Source organism: Mastomys coucha, unplaced genomic scaffold (assembly GCF_008632895.1).
Source record: "Mastomys coucha isolate ucsf_1 unplaced genomic scaffold, UCSF_Mcou_1 pScaffold22, whole genome shotgun sequence".
NCBI classification, from domain to species: domain Eukaryota; kingdom Metazoa; phylum Chordata; class Mammalia; order Rodentia; family Muridae; genus Mastomys; species Mastomys coucha.
Window position 1 is genome coordinate 70778242 of NW_022196905.1, and position 24381 is coordinate 70802622.

The 24381-nt window shown below is 40.6% G+C and overlaps 1 long non-coding RNA gene across 1 annotated transcript; it reads left to right on the forward strand.

The window, feature by feature from the left end:
* The first annotated feature begins 971 nt into the window (after positions 1 to 971).
* Positions 972 to 24036, forward strand: LOC116070763. Its single transcript, XR_004110553.1, has 3 exons — positions 972 to 1272; positions 13450 to 13536; positions 23873 to 24036. It is a non-coding gene; the product is annotated as an uncharacterized LOC116070763 (long non-coding RNA).
* The last annotated feature ends 345 nt before the right edge of the window (positions 24037 to 24381 follow it).

Genomic DNA, 24381 nt, shown 5'->3' on the forward strand with positions numbered 1-24381 from the left:
GCCTGAGAGACCAAGAATTGCTGATGCAGACAATGCCAGCCAATCGGGAACTGCTGTATAGAAGAGATAGATGCTTTCTTGGGACTAATGGGGCACCGGTGGACAGTATAAAATGAGATTGAAGCATCGTTCAGATGAGCTTGCTGCAGGTTCTCACTGGTTCCTGGAGTGTTGATTCCGCACCACCTCACCTTCAAACCCCTAAGAGCTGGTAGGGTAGGGTAGCGAGTAGTCCAGAGCACAGGCAGCAGAGGCTAGAAAAGGAAGCTACACCCTTCCAAGGTATGCTCTTATTGTCTTTACTTGCTCCTGCCTTGCCTTCCTGCTGGAAACAGAGTAGAAACACACTGAACAATGGAGAGGGAAGTGGGACAGATGGAAAAGCAACATCATTTCCCTTGGAACTCTGCACATATGGGCGGGTGTGGGAGGCATAGCTCACTCTGGGAGAATGCGTTACTCTTCGGTTACTCCTTCCAGAAAACACACTTGCAGATGTGTACAGAGGCAAGCCTGTCAGTAGGTTTCAGATCCAGTCACATTGACAACCAAGACCGCTGAGTCTGCTAGGAAACTAACAGGCTCTGCGCTCACTACAAAGGATTCAATAATTAAAAAGGTTAAGGCTTTAAGGAAAATTTACACATTTGCATATATATGCACACACAGAGAAACCATGAATTTAGTAATTCTAGAAACCGGATTTACTACAAGAGTGAATTGTTTTAGTTCAGATTTAAATACGTCGAAATCCATATGTTTAACACCTTTGTTTATGTCTCTAACATATTTTGCTTTTTTTTTTCCCAGAGAAACAAACTACAGGAGTTAGGTGTTTAATTCAGAGAACCAGTACTGTTCCACTTTCTGAATTCCAGCACCTCTGTTTTATCTAGAGAAGAAAATACTTTAGGAAAAGAAAACAGCTCCTGACGCTAGCCACGCCCCTCAAGCCCCTTGCGGATTGGACATATGTGCCACTGCACCGGCTGTTCTGTGAGTGGCTCCATTATTCTGTCAGCTTTGATTATCTGTCTGCCAACCTTCTCACATTTTATAATGTAGAGAATTAGTAACAATTTCTTGTGATGGCTTCTCCAGAGATTTGCTTTATTGGTGTCTGTGGATGCCAAGGGGGCTTTCAGTCACAGCTCCTGATACTGTCACACTCCAGAGTGCTGAGGACACACACTGCTCTCCTGGCAGATGATGCCCACAGAATCAAGAGAATCAAGGCGGTGACTTCACCTGCCTCTGGTAAAGCTGTGGAAGGTAAGCCCCACTTCCCTGACTCCCTTCCTATCTTTGTCCTGCCTCCTTGTTCTTTTTTTTTTTTTTTTTTCCTTTTTTTTTTTTTTTTTTTTTTTTTTTTTTTTTTTTTTGTACCACTAGACTTGCCATAGGTAAGGAAACCTTAACTACTTCAAGTATGTTAATTAGTAAAGGTGTTAGGCTCTAAGAAAATAGAAGCTTTCATAACTGATAAGGGCTCAGGAAACCCCGAGGAAAGCCACTGACCCTGGGAGTCCTACTGAAGAAGTTAACGGAAACACTCATCTGGAATCACTGGAGTGCTTCCCAGGGCACGCTCTTCTGTAGTCACCAGACTAAAGGGGTCTTAGTGTATCAAGGCACGGTAATGTGCCACTGGCAGCTTCTAGCTCAGCAATGGTGGAAAAAGAATGTAAGGAAACATACTCTCCAGTCTCTTTTCGCTGGTTAGAAGTTACTATAACCTTTATACTTTGACAATGGGCACACAGCCCTCCTACAAGCCAGTGATGGCATGTGCTGACGTCTACCCTCCGAACCCTGATACTCTGAATTTGTAGACCACGTGTTCATTTTCTAAGATGGTGAATTTTACTGAGAAGCTACGCTAGGATGAGACCACTGAGTTGTGTAACAAAATGGCTAACCCCAAAGTTGGCTGTGTTACAACTCCTCCCAAGTCTTTAAGTCTCACGCCTACTTTATAGCACTGTATGACATATAGTAAGTTCCAGAAATATAAACACTATTCACCAATACAGGTATTATAAAGTTGCTACCTTTTATGTTGCTTTTAAAATAAAATAAGACTGTCACATTCTATGAGGTAATAATTTAGAGATAAGTTATTCTTGAGTTATAATATCCCCTTGAATGAATAAAGCTTCCCATTGTAAGTGGATCAAAGTCTTACACAAGGAAACGTCTTAAAACTTCAGAGTGGCTTTGTTCATTTTTGTGTGTGCCATATATCGTTACATTATAAAGCAGCTTTTAAATAGGATTTAGCACCAAGAGATGATGGGAGATTCAGTGAAATTGGAAATTTTCTATCTTCACCTTGCCAGAGAGAGGTCCCCTTGCCATAATACAACTGGTAACTAATGAGAGATGCACATTGTGTGTGATGAGAAAATAGTAGCCTGAATTTAGCTATTGCTCTAAAACCATGCTTTGTCCTTTACATGTCTGGTTTTCTCAATAGCATAAGTTAAAGTTTAGATGAGAGATTATTCAGTAGTGGAAGCTGATGTTAAAATGGTGCATTTGTAGCAATAAGTTCTGCATATGCATCTCTATATAGCCTCCCCAGTGGTCAGTGAGATGTCTGTAATAAGATACCATACACTAAATGGTGGCTGAAATAGCAGAAATCCATTTTCCCACTGATTTAAGAATCATGAATCCATAAATGAGGCTTAAATGTGATTTTTTTCTTTTCTGGTGAGCTCTCTGCTCCTGGACTGTAGACAGCTGACTTATTGCTCTGATTTTAAATGGTGAAAAGACAACCAGAAAAGAGGGAGGAGGAAGAGGGGAGGCGAAGGAGAGGAGGAGAAGAGAGGGGAGGCGAAGGATAGGTGGTAGAGGAAAAAGAAAGGTAGGGATACTTATCCTCTTCTTATAAGTATGGGGTTAAGTTCAGACCCTATGGCCTTGTTGAACTTAATTGTATTTCATGGAAGACTTCACTGGATAGAGAATTTAGGACTTAAGGCTTCAACAGATGAGCTTACAAGATACAGCTCTATCAGTTGGTCTCAATTTCTAATGCCACAGCAGAAGAGACTCACCATAGCTGAAACATGACTCCTCTAACCTCAGAACCCAAGGTTCGCTCATTTTAGACATTCCTGTTTTGGTAATGTTTTTAATTGAAATAAAAACACATTATTTTTCCATCTGTTTCTTCCTTCTAGACCCTGAGTTATACCACCTCACACACCCATTTTCAATTTGAGAGGCTTCATTTCTTTAGTTATATTTGTTATATATGAGATATATATGGAAAGTGTTATATGTGTCTGTGTGCGTGCGTGCGTGTGTGTGTATATGAGAATGAAGATGTATATTCATGCATACACACAAATATATGTAAACAAGGTCAGGTGAGTCAGTCTTTGTTGTTTGTATGCATGGAATTTTAAGGTGCTGTTCTGTACTGAATACTCCTCTTTTCCTGGTCTTTCCAACATTTTCTTGTCATTTCATTTTTGAGTTTGTCTCTTTGTTTATTTATTTACATATTTGTATATCTATCAACCAGTCTATCTATCTATCTATCTATCTATCTATCTATCTATCTATCTATCTATCTATCTATCTATCTATCATTTAACTATCTAATTTTGCTTGTTTGTTTACTTGTATATATAAAGGTCAAAGGAGAGTTCCCTGGAATTGGTTCTCTCCTTCCACCTTGTGCATTCTGGGAACTCAGCTTAAGTTGTTAGGCTTGGAGACAAGTCTCTTTAGCAGCTGAGCCCTTTCACTGGCCTTGGATATCTTTGTAAATGGTGCTTGTTTGGTTTGTAGCAGGATTCTCTCCTTTTCCTGGGATGGCATTCCAAAACAAGCTGATGTCTACTCATTTTTCACAGCTCGGATTTCTGCCAGATTCTATGCCTTTTATGTTCCCATAGAACTGGGTGTGAACATCAAGTTTCCCGTGTACATTTACATTTGAATCTTAGTGGTTTGTTTGTAAGTTTTCTGCATAAGACTAAACGAAGCAGTGACTAACCATATGTAATTTTGGCATCTTTGAGTTGGCCAGAAGTCCCAGTACAGAGTAACTGCTCATTAACAGATAAATGAGCTAACGAAATAAAGCTGGGAGCGGGTGACTTCTAATTGCAATGATAAAATGAATAACACAGGACTAACTTTATATTTATCCCCACTTAATTACTTTATAACTGCAACAGTATTAGAACATTTTTATCATAATTCTATAAAAAGGATAGGAATTATAGGTCTTTCATAATGCTTTGCCCAGTGCCAAGTATTCTACTGGGTGCTACTGTAGAATCTGAAACTCTTATAATAATGAATTAAGTAGGCGATATAGGTAGTTTCCCTCCCAATTAATTCATTCTTCCCAGTTTACCTTGCAAATCCAGATGCAGAGATAAGCCCCAATGGCTATGGGGTTAAAGAGGAAATGGTCATAATTTTTATTTAGTATTTTCCATATAAATGCACCTCATTATCTGCTGCACCTCATTATATATGATCTATTTTATGACCATTTAGTCCTCCTTAGCAGGCCCATTTTTATTTCTTTATGCTGGCTGTCTAAACTCTCAGCTTTATGACTCCATTACGCCAGCTCTCTGAGGCCCACTGTCCCACTCCCATGTGGATAATGTAGCTGTGCTGTTGTCAGACCAGCATTTCTAATAAATCCCTCACACACAGACAGACAGCAGCAGAGCAGCACATAGCAACTCGTGTCGGGCTTTCATATCACATCACCAGCCTCTCATTAGATCCTTGGGAGAGAAATTACCACTGTGCCTTCTTCAGGCACAATAGCATTAATGAAGTTAGGAAATGACTCCCACAGATGTTTGACACTCAATCAATCCCACTTAATTTAATTACACTCCTCAAGGAAAGACAAAGGAGATGCTCTCACAGTCCAGCCTTTGCTTTTTTATTTTCTCAATCGCTTTTACCCCCTTCTGATTTACTTAATCCTTGCTGAGAAATGTCAGTGTAATTAACTGAAGTTATAATTATTTAAAAGTGGACTTCGTTATAACACCTCATGTCATTTTCTTCATCTCCACCCCTGGCGCACTGCATGTGTGTGAGCACTCTCCTATGGAAATCGAGTGGTAGAGTGGGCAGAGAGGTGCTCTTGGCACCCAATGATCCCACCACTCCTTAGGTGTATAATTAAGGACACCGATGGCTCTGATACTTATAACCTGTCTTGAAAGTTTGTTCACTAGGATGCTGCAAGGGCTTCTTGCATAATTAGGTAAATCCTAGGAAGTTTTCTTTATACCCATCTCAAAATCATAGATTTACAAAGTACAAAAGTTAAAAGAAAAACAAAAAATATATGGCACTTCCTTCTCCATCCTCAGGTATATTCCTTAATCTTGACAATGTCTTAATGGTGTGGGTATAACTACTATTTTAGAGATAAAGGGATCAAAACAAAGATTAGTTAAGTCATTACCTGTCCATGATTTTTACTTTTAATACACAGTGATACTGAAATTTGACATTCATTAATTCAGGTAATGAATAATTACTGCCACTACACTTATGTTTCAAACCATTTCTGACACCAACGAAGTTGAAAAGTAGATAGATGGCCACAGAATTGTGTGGAGACAGGTTTACAGGGGATGGCAGCCACTTCAGGAAGTGATCTAAGGTACCGTGACAGGCATGGGTGTGGGTAGAGCAGAAGTCTAAGGAGTCTGGCTTATCTATTGAAGTGGAAGGGAATTGTTGAGAGAGTTTTCCCTTGTGAGGATGGTGATCAATTTGAATTTTAGAAAGGCCCAGTTGAGCTTTAACATGGACCATGTTAAGCAAGCCTTACAGTGACCATCTGTAAGTTCAATTCCAATTGGACTTACAGAATCAAATATTTGGAGCCAGCAGACATGCATGTGATGCACTGATATGCATGCATGTGGTACACAGACATGTATGCAAGTAAAATACCCATTCACATGAAAGAAAGTGCCTTACAGGATGGATTCTGTGGCTGTCAACCAACATCATACACAAAGGAGGAAAGGCTTAATGGGGAAGGAAGGCAGCAGTTTGCACTAGAATTTACTTTTCCTGCTAATGGGGCATTGAGATGGTCTCTGGCTCTACATGAAGACTGGAACTGTGGGTTCGGCTTGAGATATGTTCATGCAGAGACCAGGGTTAATGAGCTTTCTCACTGAGATTTTGTAGCATAGGAGACAGAGGGAGCTGAATGAAACATTGGAACTTGTAATAGTGAATGGCTTTGATCCATTAAGAGGAGTTACCATATGCAAGCCAACTGTCCATACCTTTGCTTCATGCCCGTGGAGAAGTATGAGTCAGGTTAGAAGAGTTATTATATCGGCTTCAAAACTCAGATCTTGTTTCTGCTCAACTCATAACTTTCTTGTGGAGCAAGGATCTGCAATCTATTCAGAATATCTGATGCCCTTTCACTGAAGGGAAGTGCTGTAGCAGGCTCCTCCTGAACTTTCTGACTTCTACTGGTAGGTATGACAGGGTCTCAGTGACCAGGATCTTAGGATGAAAGGTACTCAGAGACAGACACAATGATTGGCCTGTCTCACTAAAGTAGAATCAGGTTTCCTTGCATCAACAGGTTCCTGTGGACTACAATCATTGACTGTAGCCCAGAGCTCTGGTTTGAGAGCCATTAATCAGCTTCCCCTCTGTCTCTTTTACTACTCCCTCCTCATCTGATTCTTGGGCTTGTTTTCTTTTTCAGTGATCAATGAGGTGATCCATATTATCAACAACTGATTTATAAAATAACTGTTTTGAACATTGGGCATGGTGGCTCATGCCTTTAATTTCAGAACTCTGGACAGAAAAGCAGGCAGATCTTTGAGTGTGAGGCCCTCCAGGGCTACATAGATATTAAGACCACACACACACACACACACACACACACACACACGTATGGTTTGAATTCCATAGACTGGTATGCTCCCCATAGACTTATGTGCTTGGCCCATACGGAATGGCACTATTGAAATGTGTGGTCTTTCTGGAGTAAGTTGTTGGAGGAAGTGTGTCGCTGTGGGGGTGGGCTTTGAAGTCTCTTATGTTCTTCTTAAGTATGGAACACAGTCTACTTTTGATACCTTTGGATCAAGATGCAGAACTCTCAGCTCCTTCTCCAGTCCCATGTCTACTTAGATTCTGCCATGTTTCCCACTATGATGATAATAAACTGAACCTCTGAACCTGTGATCCAGCCCCCATTAAAAGTTGTCCTTTATAAGAATTGCCTTGGTCATGGTGGCTCTTCACAGCAGTGAAACCCTAAGACAATGATATTATGTACAAAATTGGTACTTTACCTAATAAATGTAGGGATAGTTCAGTAATTTTATAACAAATTGTCAATGCTATTGTCCATATGCTGAAAATTCTCAGTAAATTAAAACTATTAAAAAGGTATTTAAATTTTACTTTGTAAGAGTTGTCTTGTCATGGTGTCTCTTCACAGCCATAAAACCCTAAGACAGAAGTTAGTATGAGGGACTGCAGTATTGGGGATTTTGCTGTAATAGGCCTGATTTTTTTTTTTTTTTTTGAAATGGGACTTTGGGTTAGGAGAGCAGTGAAATGTTTTAAGTACTGCTCAATGGGCCATTCTAGTAGAGATATTCAAGACAGTGGTGCTGAGGGTAATTTCAACTGTGAAGAGTCTGGCTCAAGAGGTTTCAAAGGGGAAGAATGTTAACGTGTGACTTAGAGACACTTCCTGTGATATTTTGGCAAAGAATTTGACTGCTTTTTGCCCTTGTCTGAAAAGTTTGCCTGAGGAAACTTTTGAAGAAGTGTAGATTATTTGTATTGGTAAATAAAATCTCAAAACAGCCTAGTATAGATAGACTCTGTCCTGTTGTTTACTCTTCTGAAGGACATTTTGATGAAATATATGAAGATTAGCAAGGAAAAATACAAAAATGTGTGATTCAAGGGTTAAATGGGCAACAGAAGGTGGGATGGAGCTAAAAATCTGTGCTCAAGGAGACTAAACAGATTAAAGATATTAAATGGGATTAAGGGATCAGTGACCTCAGGGCAAGATCCCAGTCAGCTAAGCTCTCATCTTGTGAAAAGGAATTAAAGAACAGCTTAGGTTCAGGTATGGTAATGCATGACTTTAATTCCAGCACTCAGGAGACAGAGACACCAGATCTCTGAGTCCAAGTCCAGCCTGGTCTACAGAGCAAGTTCCAGAACAGCCAATCTTAGACAGTGATGGAAACCACGGAAAACAGAAAGTAGGTGAAGATGTAATTGAAAGATTAGTGTAGCTCTTAATACTTATCAATACTTATCAGAGAAGCTTTAATATGCAATAGATGAGGATTAACCCAGAGACCCACAACTGATGCTAAGAGGATAAGAGACTAGAATGCTCAGCCCAAATTCGATGTATGTTACCCCTCCTCCCAAGGCTCAGGGATCATTGCAGAAGCAGAGGTAGAAAGAGTGTTAGAGCCAGAGGTAGACTGCAAGGAGAGAGTATCTATCTTATAGACACAGGTAGGCTGTTACACACATGCACTCACAATGGTTATGATAGCATGCACAATACCTGTGCAAAGCTAAGCTAGACCAAACCCTAGCATGGATAGGGGAGAGACATGAAGTACTACTCCTAGATAAGGAGCTATGGGAAATGTTTAATTGCTGGGGAGAGAGGGAATGGGGTTGGGGAGGGAGGCTTGATAAACTGATCTAATTCCAATGGAAGGTGGTACACGCACAAATACATGGACAGTAGAAATTGGAGCTGATGGGTTTAAAGAAATCTTTGGATACAAAGCTAAGTGCATAGCAGAAGTGGAGTGATCTTGGAATCTTATTGGGGGGGAACAGGGTGAATATGATCCAAATGCCTTATAGAAAATTCTCATAAAACTATTGAAATATTATATTATACCTTTATGAAAAATACCAGTAAAAGTTACACTCATATAGATTATTTCAGGATGTTTGACACCTTGCTAACAAAAGGTGGATTGGTGAGCAGGGAGAGGGGGGTGGGAACAGGTTCTTTTTTTTTTTTTTTTTGGAGGGGAAACCAGAAAAGGGGATATCATTTGAAATGTAAATAAAGAAAATATCTAATGAAAAAAAGTTTGTTCAGTTTTTCAGTTGATGCCACCTTTTATTTTTTACTCTGTTAAGGTGGACTGAATTTGATTTGAAGGTTTTCTCATGGATTTGTGTACATTCTTAGTGTTTGCAGTTCTTTCAAGCATGGCTGATCTAACGTTTTCCTCTATATCCACATCTCAAATTAGTCTGTTTCTTGTCTTATATTTTCACACTGCATGAATAGATAAAAGCCTCCATAGGGATTATTTGCACCAGGAAGGATCCAGTTCTTGAATGTAAGTGACTTTAAAAGACTCTCTCCTCCTTAAAAATTACTTATAATGGATACTGAGATTAGCTGATTACAATACAGGCAACCTAGCTCAGTTTGAATTTCGAACTAAGAGTGGATTCTCTTTAACCTATGTGGATGTCAATCATCACTGGGTGAGGAATGAGTTGATAAGGTAGGAGAAAGACCTAGGACCTCTACCTTATGGTACATATTGGCAGGCTTGAGTGTATGGTGAATGAAGAAGGTATGGTTATGCTCCTGGGATCTACCCTAGTGGATAAGACTTGAAATCCTGAATCACCATGGCACTGCTGAATCATATTGGACCATTGATTTATTTTTAGGACTTTAAAACTTTTATGTGTATGGCTATTTTACCTGCATGGATAGCTATGTACCATGGGAATGTCTGGTGCCCTTGGAGGCTGGAAGGAGGAATCAGATACTCAAGAACTGGAGTTACAGCTAGTCATGAGCCATCTGGGAGTGTTAGAAATGGGACTCTAGCCTTCCTCAAGAGCCGCGAGCGAGTGCTTTTACCCCAATTAGTTTACTTCCTCTTGCCCACTCTCTTGCAAGATGTTTGCCAAGTGGTTTCCAGGGTTCTTTGTTGACACGAGTTTGGCTGATCTCCTCTTCCACTCGCCTTCTAAAGCATTTAGAACATGAGATTCTTCCCATACTTCTATCTTGTAAGGCAGATCAAAACATGGTTTCCAGCCTCCCTCAGACTAATGAGGGCTCAGGTTCCTTTGTCCTGTTTAGTGACAGGCTTGTCCTGCTATCTCATACAGACAGCTATTTTTAGCTTCCATCCAAATTTTCTGCTAAACAAAGACTTTAACTTGAGGTTTTTCTTCTACTTCTGCTTCATCTTCTTCATTCATGCTCACGAGTCTCCTGTCAGGTAGGGAGCACATCGTCTAAACCCAGCATCTGCAGTGAAAGGACTGGAGGAGGAGGAGGACCACTTCACAGGCTTGATATTTGGAAACTAACTTTTTTTGTTTTTTTACTCCCTGGCAAGTCTATACTGGAACTTTAGAGATATCATCATCTGTGAGAAGTAAACCAAAAGCAATTAAAGAAATTTGGACATAGGCCATCTGTGTTCTGAGCTTAGTCATGTCACCGGGTCACCCTGCTACTTTGGACAAGTTACTTAATTCACTGTATGGCAAATTTTCATCTGTGATGCGTGCTTAATGATAGTATTTGCTGCCAAGAGTTTTTGCAAGGCTCCAATGAGGTACTGTAAAAATGCATCAGCAATAGTACCTGACATATTATGAGAACTCTATAAAAGTGACCATTATTGTAGTTTAACTGTAAAAAACCCTAAAGGGCATTTATTGGCACCACCATGATTAATAAACGAGAAGCCCAACATTTCAGAGGTACTCCTTATTCAAAGATGTACATCTACTAAGTTTTCCTGTAATTACCAATATATCTTGCTGGACTGTAATGGAGGCCATATGTCATTATTCTTCAGAACACCACAGCTTATCTAAGGCTTAGCCTATTGGATAAATTCATCTCACCGAAGAGGGCTGCAGAATGTCTAAGGCTTACAGGTCTGATTTTTAAAGTACTCTCATTCCACAGAAGACAGACACATGGGTCATATGTTTGTTCCCAATGATACTTAACATCTCATAATATTGTACCAGGCTCATTTATTTACATGCCTACCTTCTCTGCTGGACTGTAATCCATGACTATTCAGATCACAGACTTCTCCAGCTATAGCTACAGTAGGCATTTGGTGAATTGAAAAACTTTTTTGATTCTCTTCTGAAATGCTCCCAATAGTCCTTAACTTCAAGTACTACTGATTCTGTAATGTCTAAATATAACTCTCTTATAGGCTTTGTCTTCCGACACTATCTGGGGCAGTGTAGAAGGGAAGGAGGCTAGAGAGCACATACAATTGACTGAATGGATTTTGTGGTCTCTGGAAAAAGACACACAAAAGGCAAGGCAGGATGCAAACGTGGCTGAGTCCCTAACAAGCTCTCCTCTCTTTGAGAAGTCACTTAACCCACCTTAATTTCTCTTCCTGTGATGCAAAGATAATAATACTTTTATTGTTGCCCTTATGATTAATTGTGCAGACATTTATTCTGAAGTGGGAGGGACATTTGAGTATTAGCCCTTTGGGAGGATCCAGGCAACTCCACATATTTCTCTGTCAATCAATGCCTTTAAAAGAGAAAGCCTATAGAGTAGCCCCTTTCCGCTTCATCAACGTGGACCACTTGTAAAAGTGAGCTTTTGACAGATGTAGGAGACTGCTTAAGGTATTAACAACTCTATACGTTTCCTTAATAAGTTGTTCTGTTTCCCAACCATCAGTCACCCTGACAAATGAACCTAAGGTCTAGATGGAGGATTTTGAAATGCAGCTTTTGAACAAGGGCAAGTTGCTGTGGTTTGCTCTTCATTTGCCTACGTCAAAAGTAATGTTGAGACTTAATTCTTTAATGAAGCAATATTCAGCGGTGAGTCTAGATAGAAGGGCTTTGGGCCTGGGAACAGGACACTCATGAGTAGATCAATGCTTTCGTCTCTCAAAGGAGCCAGTTACCATGAAAGTCTGGCATCCTGCTTTCCTTTCTTAGTGTGCCCGCCTGACCTTCCCCCATGAGACGCCTACCAAGAGTTGCACAGATGGCAGTACCCAACATTGAATCTTTAAGCTTCTTAGAGCTAATCCAAGTTAAATACAATTTCTCTTAAATTTACTTATTTCACATATTCTGTTGTATCAACAAATTAAAAGTATAAAGTTTCATCCAGAGAGAAGAGAAAACTAGGTGTGTGTGTGTGTGTGTGTGTGTGTGTGTGTGTGTGTGTGTGTTCTAGAGTGGATTTAACTCCCAGGGACTTCCACATGCTTAAAAGCAATTAGTGCACTACCACTGAGCTGCATCCCTTGTCCTTCTCTGCATTTTTGGAGCACATTATGTAGTACTTTATGATAGAGCTCAGCATTGCCAGGAGCTCACTACACAGCTGAGGATGACCTTGAACTCCCAATCCTCTGAGATTCATCTTCTTTCTGTAATTATAGGTAAGAACTACCACAACCTGCTCCTCCTCCTTCTTAAATTTTATTTTCAATCCGAATCTCACTGATTTGTCTATGTTGGCCTTGACCTCACTTAACAATACATGAACTTGAGAACACTTTGCCTCTGCTTCTTGGGTAGTTAGAATTTTATTTATACTCCACCATACCCAGCTTTAGATTTGTTTTTCAAACAGATCAGCCAGTCTGTAAAATGATTAGAGCCCAGTGAGATTTTATACAAACAAATAAAGTCAAATAAAATAGAAGAGCCTTCCTCCAGGAAATCTGAACTAAAACTATGGCAGAGAATAGACAGAAAAGAGTGGCCAAGTAATGTTTATGAGATGGAATTTAGTATATGTAGTATGGGTAGAAGCTGGGGAGAAGGGGAAGGAATCATTCAACAGTGTTACTCTTGATACGATAGATTGAAGAAGCAGTAAGCATTCTAGAAGAGAGGGCCTTACCTGCACAGGTTGCTTATTTCAATCCCTTCATTGCTTTTGCTTAGAACAACAGGCTATGATGTAATTCTGTGCTTGTTTACTAGATATGGAAGAGGCTAATTATCTAGGCTTTTCTAATTTTAAATCAGATATGAGTTTTCATGTGGGCAATCCAGAATCCTAATAGCAGAATGAAAGCTGAATCTGAAAAGGAGCAGGCCATTTGGTCTCATTGGAACTCAACACAATTAGTATCTAGATGCACACGTGTATACATGATACATGGCATAGTTATCACTCATCTTGCAAAAGGGATTTCTTGTCATTTGGGCTGCTCTCTATTGCCATTTGCATTATAATTACCCTGTATTTAATAAAGAAACAGTGTAGATGTGATACTCTAGTTCTTGTGTGTCTGATTGTTATTATATATGCTAAGCATTTACAGTCTTCCCATTTGTAGAAAATGATTAATTTGAGAAAGCAAATGTACAACCAAGGCTTTAAAAATGGTGATAATTATTTCTCTTGTTTAGGAGTGAAACACCATCTCTCCTGAAAATTGAGTGAAGTTACACAGCAGCATCGGGGGACAAACCACTCTATTTATAAATCAGAAGTTGGTAAGTAGACCTTTATCACCTGCCTTGAATATTAATAGACAAGGCTTTGTGTCAGAGCACTGGGCTATTTTATTACCACACTTGCTGGCACAAGCAGGAACATTCTCATTCTTGGTTTTAGAAAGAAATAAAACATATTGGGGAGACTCAGAGGACTAATAATAGGACTGGAAATACTGGTAACTAAAATAGGGCACACAACTGATGAAAGTGGAGTTACTTATCCTTCTTCAGAGCCACATCATCGTACATGATAATTTGCAGTTTTTTTCTGGTTCCTAGATGAGTTTTTTATATAAATTGACTTGGTCAATGTTACGTTAACAGATGTCATGTGACCAAATGCTTACTGGATATTTATTCACTTGGGCTTGGCTTGCTCTGCTCTTATCATGAGAAGAACACACCTTAGATTGTCCTGTAGTTGCAGGGGGATGAGAGACCAATAGAGCAGGGCTGGACCACCCATGCCAAATCCTGTCTAGAGCAGCCAACTTTCTGCTGACCCTCCTTGGTACTCAATTTAGGTGTTGATTATGGTTAAAATGACGATACATCAGCTAAGTGACAAGAGGAAAATTAAACACAATGGGAAGATCCTCTGAAATTGCTAGTAACAGGGGAGAGACATGGACAGACAAGAGGAGGATGGAGCAGACATGGAGGAAAAGATAAACATTAGTGTTAGATATATAAATAATTCCACATAAGAGAATATAATTAATTGTCTTGATGTAAGAAACACTAGGAATTCTAAATGGTTAATATATTAGGAATCTAAATATTAACATATCTGTATAAAAAGAAGGTTCAAAAGAATACATTGTACAGGAAACAAAAGAGCATTTATTTGTAAGTGGCCAGGACACAGAGATATTAGGAATTGCTATAACATCATACATATTTCTAAGTGAATCTTTGTCCTTTACTCTGCTTCCCTACATTTCAGCACTCAAGGACAGCTGCTCTCTGAGGATGTTTCCCCACCCCTTTCTGGAGACACTGGTATATCACTCATTGAGTGGAGAGTGTCCTGCACTGTGCAGGGATTCATCCTCCCAGAGAATGGATTATCATTAGTGTCCTGTTTGAACTATTTTGTGTCTATGTGTGATCTGGTGCTGGCAAATTGCAGACGCCGAAACATATTGGTGGAGTCATATAGGACTACATTTAGAAGACTTACTGTGAATCATATTAAGCATATTAGAGAGCAGTAGATGGCAGAGTATGTTGAGCTAGTGGTTGGAAAACATAGACCAATGGAGAAGAGTTCTGCAAATTAAAATGATAAATGTGCTGTAGGAAAGCTGTAGGGGTCCATGAAAAAAAAAGTGGCTTAGGTGATCTGAAAAGTTGATCAGCTTTTCAATAAAGGTATCTTAATTGGCACCTGGAATAGTAGCTAACCGTAACTTGGAGAGAAAGGGCAGGATGGTGAGTTAGGTAGAGGCAGCCATGTGGTGACTCCCTACCTGTAGCAGGTAGGCAAGCCAAGCATCTGGGAGACGCTACAGAATGTTGCATCAAATCATATTCCAAGTATTCCTTTCTTTCATCTGAAGCCAGAACAACGTTGGGAAAAGAAATCTGAGAAATTTGTTTTCTGCTTCTTTTGCTTTATTTATTGCCTATGCTAAATGGAGAGCTTTGAACAGCACCTAGCACCTGTCAATCAGCCCAGCACTAGAACACTAAAAGAGATCCTCCATCTCCACACTGCTCTGGAATATTCCCACCCATTGTCTTTGACCCGAGTTAAGCTTGGTGGGTAGTTTTAATGGCTAATTTGGCACAATCTACCATCATCTGAGAAAAGAGTCCTTCTCAGTGAAGGATTTTCTAGATTAGACTTAGCTATGGACAAGTCTATGACAGATTATCTTGATTACACTAATAGAGATGGGTGGGTGGGGCCATCCTTTAGGAAGGAGATTCTAAGCTGTAGAAGTGGGAGAAAGCAAGCTGAACACAAGAATGTATGCAGTCATTTTATCTCTGCTCTTGATTGTGGATGTAGCTAGCTGCTTCAAGTTGTTCCCGACTTGACTTCTGTACAATAATGGGCTGTAATCTGAAGTTGTAAGCTAAAACAGACCCTTTCTCCCCTTTAATCAAGGTAAAAATGCATCAGGAAAGGAAACTGAGACAACTGGGAATGTGTATGCTCTAAAGTGCTTTCCCACATAAATGTACATAACCTCCACCTCTGAAAAAAATCTTTGAGCTTCCTTTGTTTGAGGTGAGCAACCCTTAGAGTTATACCCTGAGGTTTCCTTACCTGCTATAGGTGATAAATCTGTGTCTACCTTCTTATCTCACAGCCAGGTTTGTTTTAGCTTTGCACCCACCAAAAATTAAACCTACTGAGTTCGCTTTATTTGTAACTAGTGGGCCCCAGAATGTTCTAGGAACAAGAAGCAAGCAATTGCAACTGAATGACTTTAAACAAGGAGAGGGTGCAACAGAGGAGGGTGGGCAGGGTCCAGATTATGCTGAGATAATAACTTCCTGAGGATTTGAGCCTTATACCCCACCACTAGGAGAATTTTATCAGGACTACTGTGAGTGGATATGGATGTTGGAAAGATGTCTCTAATTGCTCAGCGAAATAACACTTGCCACAGTGGGTGGAGGAACAATCAGAATAAAAGGATTTGTCCTTTCCAGAGATGGCCCATAGCACATGCCATGTGGGGACTTGGCTCACAGATGAAGGAACTCACTGGAGATGAATATAAGAGACTTAAAACTGCCTTTGAGCAAGACCATTGACTGCAAGAGAGCCAGAGTTTGCCATCGATGCAGCAGGAACCTGGCAGGGCTCTGCTTACTGCAGGCGTGCAAAGACACTAACCCTCTGACTCACTTATCTGTTGTGATGATAAAATACAACCAGAAGCATCTTAAGGAAGCTTATCTGGGCATCCATTTCCAGAGGAGGTGTCCACAATCGCAGGGAACGCATGGCCACAAGCAGCTAGAATAGGGAGCTGAGAGCCAGCAGCAGTCAAGAAGCAGAGAGAGAAAACTGCAAGTTTGGAGATGCAGATGCTCTTGAAGCCTACTCCTTGCCTTGTACATCCACAGGCAAGGGGTTTATCACCCCATGCTCCCACAGTCTCCCCAAACAATGCTGCCAGTAGTGAATCATGGGTTCAGTCATCAAATATGGAGCCTCTGGGGCCATTTCTCATTCAAACCACCACACCATCTGGCTCTTAGAATATGTTCCTCTTCCTCCACATCCTTGCCAGCATCAGCTGTGACCTGAGTTTTTTATCTTAGCCATTCTGACTGATGTGAGGTGGAATCTCAGGGTCGGCCATCAAATGGGAGAAGAGGCCCTTGGTCCTGTGAAGGCTTGATGTCCCAGTATAGGGGAATGCTAGGGCTGGGAGGTGGGAGTGTGTGTGTGTGTGTGTGTGTGTGTGTGTGTGTGTAACACCCTCATAGAGGCAAGGGGAGAAGGGTAGGATATTGGCTTTCCAGGGGGAACCTGTAAAGGGGATAATATTTGAAATGTAAATAAAGAAAACAGCCAATTAAAAAAAATTTTAATAAAGAATATGTTACAGAACTGCACCTGACCAGGGTTTCCTGTAGGCTTTAGGAGCAGCTTGCTATACGGAGTAGTCACCAAAATCAGATTTACTGCTCTGATCCCCATCACACTTAGAGAATAGTATACACACTCATTATAGCTGATGCCTTTGGACATCACCTTTTTTCTGGGAACAGGTTTTATGTATTGATGGTGCTTCCTCATTTTTTCTTGAGCTACTTTTGTCAGCATATTTTGCATACAGTTCTTCGGATCAACTTGGTTGAATCATCACCTGCCTACCAGGTCCCTAAGACAACATGGTGACCACGAGTATGACATATATGACCAGACCATCTTCAGTGTTTTCCTAGCAGTATGTGTGAGCAAAATAAAAGCACCACCTCACATTGTTCTGAGTATTAAATCACCCTTTGTATGTGAGAGCTAAACCTGGTGAATAACGAACTTTCAATCAGAGTTAGCTCTTATAATTGTTTGTTAGATACTGGCAGTGGAGAGATGAATATGAATGATCCCTGCTCTCTCCGTGAATACAAGCATAATAGAAGAGACAGAGAGCAAATATATAACTTTAGTAAGGTGATTAATACAATGAAAATAGATACAAATTGCTCTAGCATTCCAGAGGAAATATGTCTTCCACACGCCTCTCTTAACTGCAGTCCAGATCATTTCGCTGAGCTCTTGCCTCTGTTTCAGGCTACACCATGGTGTCACCAAAGACATTCTTGAGAAACCCAGGCAACAGAGGGAAAAGCTTTAATGAAACCCTAGTGCCTTCTTCCCCTGTTGCCCCGACAATCATGACATCTGACCACCTCTGCTTACATCCACTTTTGCTGCCATAAACTTGTCTGAAACAATTTCATAGTTCCCCAAATTATTTCCGTGGCCTCTAAATGTTCTGCCTTCCTTCAACATACTCCTTTCTCAGAGCCCAGCACACGTAGTAGCATCCCCTTAGAGAAACTCCTACTGGCCCTATCTACTCTGGCATAATTTCCATGCTCCTTAGGCAGATCAGACTTCTTGGATACGCAGGCTCTCAGCCTCTCAGCCTCTCAGCATCTTATTTGGTTCCTGCCCTTTTTTTTTTTTTTTTTTTAAACAGTTGCTGTTAGCATCAGGGCCTCCAAAGTCTGTGGTGTCGCATGGGCGGGTCCCACAGACCTGTTGCCAGGGCAACAGCCACCATATTCCCAGAATCCATTGGGCTCGCCTCCCACTTTTATCTGCAGCCACTACATCAGAACCCATATATGTAATGGTCCCTGCTTGAGAACATTTTCCCTCTTACGCTTTTGCCCCAGGTTTTTCTCTTCCCTTCTGTGTTAGTGTGCTAAGCTTGAAGCAGTAAAGCCAAACACAGCAGACACTGAATTTTATAGCTACTTTGCATGGTGTACAAATGCACAGAACTTTAGTTAAGTAAATTAAATTGTTTGAAAGCTATGTTTAAAATCTGTAGTTTTTATTTGAAAATGTTGTGCTAATATCTCTTCTAATACAATTACCAATTATTAAATTTTTATGAGCAGAATATATAACTGTCACTCCTGGCTTATTAGCTCTTGATCATCTCAAAGATGATGTCCTTGGTCTTTTGCTCTAGGTTAACTGATGTGAGTTTCATCATGCCTTTCCTTCACACTGGTTTCCTAATCTTTTTGATTCATGTGCACTGCTTCAACTAATTCTTCTTGCTTATTTTTCTGGGACTACAAGGACTGTAGGTTGTGGTCATTTCTCAAATTTCAAAACAAATCAGAGAATAGCCCAGCCTATTACAGTTTATAAAACTATAAAGAATATTATTTTGAGAGGTTCCAATGTTAGTTTTTGGACATAATCTAGTGTTTTGATTAGGTTTACTAATAAGAAGCTTTAACAAAATTAATATTAAATCACACTAGTACTTTAAATTTTGATGATGTGCTAAATTTAAAATATAAAAAAGGCAAAGTACCTGAATACAAATGCTAATACGCCTCTATGGGTCAGAAATCTAGTTAATGAGACTCGGAGTCCTTTCTCTAAAGGACAGTTATCTTAAGTAGCTTAACTAAGTAGTGATCATGGGAATAATATGCTGGCCTATGAGAAAGGAGTTAATTGAATTTTTTCCCCTTCAGCTGAACAGATATACATATCATAAAATCCATTGCTGTCCTTTCTTCAGTGGTCAGTGAGGCACCTTGGTTCAAATTATGTGTGACTTTATTCAGATGTGAGAGTTTATAGTTGGCATTCAGCTCATATTGATAAGCAGTTGATAGGAAAGGCTCCCACTAGTATTCAATGCCCCATAATGATGCTTTGGACACTTCAAGGGAATGTAAGTCTAACAAAAAAAATCTAACATCATAGGTACTGTTGTAACCTTTCTGTAATCCAGGTGGCTGAGGGAACATGGCAGCACTGGCTGATATCTCTAGAGACGAGCATCTTGGGCACTGAAGAGGACATTTGATCTGTTGATGGAAACTGATGGGGGTGGGACAAAGGACAATGCTGATATCTCCATGGTGGGCTTTATTTGGCTCCTTCCTACAGTGATTGGCAGGGATATCCCTCTCAAAAGAAACCAAACCAAACCAAACCAAACCAAACCAAACCATCAAAAGCATCTTTTCTCATCCGCAGAATAATTTGAGTTTTGATTATCTGAAGTTGACCTTTTCTCATAAAACAATGTCTTGGTTTTATAGTGATAGGGATGTTACTCCTTTATCATTTGAATTGGATTATGCACTCATATATGTTAGATGAGAACATATGCTAATCTAGTCACAAATGTTAAGAGGCCTCAGGTTTTTCCCTCTCAATCTTTATAGAGATGGACTATTTTGAGTTTTCCTATAATAGAAAGGATTGTGGACAAAGAACCATTTTCCAACACCTTGCTCTCTCTCTCACCCTGTCAAGAATCTTCTCTCAGTGTATGCTTGGATTTTAAAGAGCCTTGTGTACATTCAGACCATCAAGTTACCTTCCCCATGATCCATAGGATGCTACCATGAAGAAATGTTTTGTAACGTTACTGTTGAAATTAATTTATTCACTGATTTGATACATGAAGTGAGTTTTCATTACCATATATGAATTTTACCTTTCAGTACATACATGCAATCTGCTTTGGTCATATTCACTCTCCCACTACTATCTCTTGCTTCTCTTTCCTCTGTCCCTGCTTTTAGTCCCTGCCTCCAGCACCTCCCCTTTTAATGATGTCCTCTTAACTCCTCCTGCAGCTTAGACACGTGGTGTGAGTGTCAGCATGCAGTATGCATTTGTTTTTGTGTAAATGGCTTATTTCACTCAGCATAGTAATCTGCAGTTCATGTTCGTTTATCCAAAGGGCATAATTTCATTCCCTTCGGCTGAGTAAAACTCCATTGTGCATTCATACTGTGTTTTCTTTATCTATTCTTCTGTTGGTGGGGACTTAGTTTGATTCCACAATTTGGAATAGTCAAAGAGGCTTTACAGCTTGAAAATCCACAGCAGAATTCACCTGCTCCTGAACAGTATCCTGTCTCAAGTTAATTTTTCTGACCCAGAACTATTCCTGGTCTTCTCACAGATCTTTCATGGAGGAATGTTTGAATTGGTTTTATGTAATCATTATTTAAAAAAAAAAAAAAAAAGAAGTCCTAGGAGCTCTGCTGCCTGCCTGGCCCCATCGATGAGCAATTACTTCCCAGTTTGAGCACTTGCAATGCCCAGGGGCCTTGCTGGGAACAGCATTTCTATTATTGTTAATGATGAAAATGTTTGGCTGGGAGCATATCCATTTTCCTGCTTGTCATTTTAATACGTTGCTCACGGTAACCCTGAGTGGAAAGTATATGTTTATGACAGTTGTGCTTCAGAGAGAGAACAGAAATCCTGAATTATTTGTTATTAACTTTTGCCTATCTAAAAGCTTCTCATTTTTAAGGCAACTGTGACAGTAGAAGCTATTTTAAATCTCAAATTAATTTTAGTATATTGCAAAGTAAACGGAAGGAAACTCTAGCAAATGTGTTAGTTCTGGACCACGGAGACACCAAGTTACAGCATGTGTATGTGCACACATACGTGGATGCATTTGACACATCGCATAGATGGTAGTGTTTTTTGAGCTCTCTAAGTAAAGTGCTGAAACAGAAACTGCTTTTTTTTTTTTTTCTGTACTTTTAAGAGGATGAAGGAGTAGCATTTGAAAAAAAAACGTACCTTGTTTTACTGGTTCCGCAAGTTAAGCTCTAGAAAGAATCAATTAGAGAAAATGCCTAGATGGTAGACAGTAGGGGACATGACTAGTGAGCAAAAAGTACAAGGAGAAAGCAAAGAGGTAATGTCTGAGACCAGCCCATCTACTGACAATGGAGCTTTGGAGAAGGTGGTTTGAATTGGACAGAGAAGAAGTCGGGGTGAGGGATGCAGGGAGGAAGTGGGAGTAGAGGGTAGGGGATGAAGGGTGCAGGGTTTGGGGTTTGGGGAAATGGGGAGGTTGGGGGCTTTGGGGGTGGGGGTGGTGGGGGAAGGAAGTGGGGGGAGGGCATGGGAGAGGGGTTCAGAGAGGAAGCAGGGCTGGAGAGTAGGAGATGAGGGGTATGGGGTGTGGGAACAAAATGGGGGTGGTGGGTGGGGGTGAGGGGTTCAGGGAGGAAGTGAGGATGGAGGGCAGGTTGTGAAGGGGATTGGAGGGTGAGGTTTGAGGGGTAGGGGCATAGAATGTAATTTTGGAAAATAACAACATTTAATGTCACAGGATTCCCTAGAGGTTTTGCATCTAAAAGGTGACAAGAAAACTTTAAATATTGAGCTTGATGAAATTGATGTGGTTGTAATGAGGTATAAAAGTCAAGGTGGATATCCTTATTTTTCTGCTTTCTTCCTTTCTTCTTCTTTTTTTAATGACCATTCCTTCCTTGTCTTTATTTTTATCTTTTCCTCTTTTTCTTTCTTCCTTTTTCTTTTTTCTTCTTTCTTTTCTTCCTTCCTTCCCTTCCCCTTCCTTTTTTCTCTTTCTTTCTTTCTTTCTTTCTTTCTTTCTTTCTTTCTTTCTTTATCTCTTCCTTTCTTCACTTTACATCCAGATTGCAGGCCCCTCCTTCCTCTCCCCCCAGTCTCACCCTCACACCCTTCTCTCCCCTATTTCCCCCTCTCTTTCTCCTCTGAGAAGGGAAGTCATCCCACCTCCAGAGATACCACATCAAGTCTCAGCAGGACTAGGCACATCCTCTCCCATTGAGGTAGCCCCACTAGGGGAAAGAGATTCAAAGCAAGGCAACAGAGTGAGAATCAGCCCTGATCCATCCACTAGTTACAGAATCCACATGAAGAGTATGCTGCATATCTGCTGCATATATGTATGTATAGGGGGCATAGTTCCAACCCATGCATGCCCTTTGGTTGGTCAGTGGTTTAGTCTCTGTGAGAGACCATGGACCTAGCCATAAAGTACAGGATAACCATGCTATAATCCATAGATCCAAATAAGCTAAGTAATAAGAGAGGGTGCTGGAATCTCACTCAGAAAGGGAAATAAAGTAGACATGAGATGGATGGAGGGAGGGAACTGGGCAGATGAGGGTGCTGAGAGGGCTGGAAGAGAGAAGGGAAATTGGTGGGGAGGGGCATCTCTGGGACAAGCTGGAGACCTGAGATGGGGGAGGCTCCCAGGAGTCTATGGGGGTGATCCTAGCTGAGACTCCTCACTGCAGAGGGTATCAAGACCGAAATGACTGACTAACCAGTTGGGACTTCCAGTATAGGAAGTAGCACACCAACCCACTCACAAAACCTTTGATTCCAAATTTTTCCTGCCTTCAAGATATGCAGGAATAAAGATGAAGAAGAGGTTGAAGGCATGGCTAACCAATGACTGGCTCAACTTGAGACCCATCCCATGGGAGAGAGCCAACCCCTGACACTATTAGTAATACTCTGCTATGCTTGTGGACAGGAGTCTAGCATAGCTGTCCTCTAAGAGGCTTCAACCAGCAGTTGATGTAAACAGATACAGATACCCACAGGCAAACATAAGGCAGAGCTTGGGGAGTCTTGTAGAAGACTGGGAGGAAAGATTGAGGGAGTGGAGGGATCAAGGCAATCATTATTTTTAATGCCAGTGGAGGACAAGATGCTAATTTCAACATGGTTTCCTAGAACTTCAGAGGCAGATGCTTGCAGCCAACCATTGAACTGAGCTTAGGATTCACAATGTAGGAGTTAGAGAAAGGACTGGAGGACCTGAAGGGTTTGCAACCCCATAGGAAGAACAGCAATATCAACCCAGAACCCCCAGAGCTCCCAGGGACTAAACCACCAACCAAAGTGAACACATGGAGGGATCCATGGCTCCAGCTGCCTATGTAGCAGAGAATGGCCTTGTTGTGCACCAATGGGAGGAGAGACCCTTGGTCCTGTGAAGGCTTGATACCCCAGTATAGGGGAATGCCAGGGTGGGGAAGCAGGAGTAGGTGGGTGGGTGGGGAACACCCTGATAGAAGAAGGGGAAGGGGGATGGGATAAGGGCATTCATGAGAAGAAACCAGGAAAGGGGATAACATTTGAAATGTAAATAAAGAAAATATCTAATAAAAAAGCAAATTAAAAAAAGAAGAGGAAGGAAAAGAAAAAAGAAATAGAACTCCAAACCTTGTTACATAGAAGCACACACATGCTGAGAGAACAAATACGAATATTTGGCTATGGACTGACACTGTTGCTGCTCTTAGAAAATTAGTTGCCTCATGATTTTTATTTCTTCTTTTACAGAGAATTAAATCCATTCCGAGGAGTCTTCTGAAGTATGGAGGCATTTTAGGAAGCCTGAATTCCTAAAATGGGACACTGATGGGTATCAGAGTCACAACTGCTTCCAATGTTCCTGAAGTTAGCAACCAACAAATGGGAAAAAAAATAAGTTACTGTGCTTCCTGTTCCTTGCATTTCCCCCTTTTCTTTCCTCCACCTAAACCCACATATACCCTGCACCCTCCCATCTTACTACCTCTTAAATTCATGGTGTCCATATGTATCTCTCTCTCTCTCTATCTCTCTTTCTCTCTCTCTCTCTCTCTCTCTCTCTCTCTCTCTCTCTCTCTATCTCTCTATCTCTATCTCTATCTCTATCTTGCTCAGTCCATTTAGTGTTACTCGTATGCATGTGATTTAAGAGCTGAACAATTGTCATTGGATGACTAGTAGAGTCAACAGGAGAGAGGAAAATCATGTTTATAATTCATCTTAAATATAGGAAATTAAGGCTTAGAAGTTCATGTGAT